The sequence below is a fragment of the Andrographis paniculata genome, unplaced genomic scaffold (genome assembly GCF_009805555.1).
Source record: "Andrographis paniculata isolate CXL003 unplaced genomic scaffold, ASM980555v1 Contig5END, whole genome shotgun sequence".
Classification (NCBI taxonomy): domain Eukaryota; kingdom Viridiplantae; phylum Streptophyta; class Magnoliopsida; order Lamiales; family Acanthaceae; genus Andrographis; species Andrographis paniculata.
In genome coordinates this window covers 3,591,676-3,593,305 of record NW_026137595.1, presented here as the reverse complement: position 1 = coordinate 3,593,305, position 1,630 = coordinate 3,591,676, and the positions used below count along the sequence as shown (strand labels likewise).

Below are 1,630 nucleotides of genomic sequence, written 5' to 3'. Positions count from 1 at the left end.
GCCGGACTGGACTCTTTCTTGAGAAAAGGATTGTCGCTGGAATGGCTGGACGTTGCCGCTGCCGGAGATAGTGCAGACGCCGCGGGTCTGTTCTGAAGAAGGTCGCGCGCCGCCGGAGCTGCTTGAAACCACGCTGGGTCTGTCGTGGGTTCGTCGGAGAGGGACGACAGAAGCGCGTTGCCGGAAGGACTGCTTTTGCTCCCGCAGCTTGTCCGGAGAAGATGAATCTGTGTCAAATCCATCGCTCGTCGTCCAGCAGAAGTTACGGTGGTTGAATATCGATTTGGGATTGGAATGACCGAACAGAGAAGACGAACCAGGAAGTTCATCTCAATTCAATTAGGCTTAATGTTTGTTTGTATTTTGATTTCGAAGTCCAGTATCTCATTTTCTTTTACATTTGATTTCGGTATTTTAGATTAATTTGGATTTATTCGATTTAATTCGCTCCCGCTACTGATTCGTATTTTTGTATACGAGGTTTGTTCGATAAATCCGAAAATAAATTCACAAGAAAGGCAAATGCAATGCATAAACAAATTAAACTTACGACCCAAAAGTATATAAAATTTCCGAAAGTGTGGTAAACAGAATCTGCAGCTAATATCACCAAAACCTCCAGAATGATCGATAATCCAACTCCCATCACTACCCAAAATCCAAAAATCACATAGAAGAAGATTTATCGAAAAAATCCATACCAATCAGCCACAATACCTTCAAGAAGCCCTTTGATCGATCCACGGCGCCCCCTTTGCCATTCCCCTGCCGGGCCATGCTCAAATGCTTCAAGAACCTGCTGAATTGACCACACAGTTTCCATCAACAGCAGCATTGCTGCTGCCTTCTTTGGCCGGAGGTAACTTATCGGCGATAGATAGCTTCAATGGATCCTCGCTCAATCGCCCTGACACCAAAACGCAGTCGTTTTGTTTCACGTGGCAAGTAACAACGTGCGCTAATCGCCGTCAAACACGACGGGAATCGACAGAGATACCTTTCCGCAACTGCTTTTCTGAGAGACTACAATTGCGGCCAAAAGGTTGCCATCAGCAGCAGTCTCCGACTGAACGGGAGCTTCGACGTGCCCAACCAAATTGACCACGTTCGCAACTTTTACTTGGTAGGGAATTTCTCTTGGGTTAGGGCAAATGATCGAATCGGCGGACTGTTCCTTGAATCTCTGAGACGACGACGATGATGATTTGGAAGACTTGTTAGTGCCGGATTTGGTAGATTCCACCGTTTCTTTAGCAACACCATTGATTTTTGTGGAGTAGGAATTCAGTTGTTTGGGGACTAAGAACCGATTCTTTCATGGTCTTACTCTCAGGAGCAAACTCATGACGGAAGAAATTGTTCGTGAAATGTGATCGAAATTAGAGAGCGAAAGGGTCGGTAGATTTGAAATTATTTTTTAGGGTTTATGAAAATGCCCTGCGAGCTGTCCGAATTGCGATGGCTGCTGCGGGTTCGGAGACCCGAGAACTGTTCAGATAATTCCGTTTTTTATGAGCTAACTTCTAATTTAAGAAGCATTATGCAGATTATGAGCATGCTCATGGTTCGTCGTCGCGGATTTTTGTTGCGGATCGGCCTTTACCGTTTCAGATACATAGCGTATATCTTC

General features: G+C 45.3%; 1 pseudogene; it reads right to left on the bottom strand.

The window, feature by feature from the left end:
• Positions 1 to 523: 523 nt before the first annotated feature.
• Positions 524 to 1,315, bottom strand: LOC127259131 (protein OSB4, chloroplastic-like; annotated as a pseudogene).
• Positions 1,316 to 1,630: the final 315 nt, after the last annotated feature.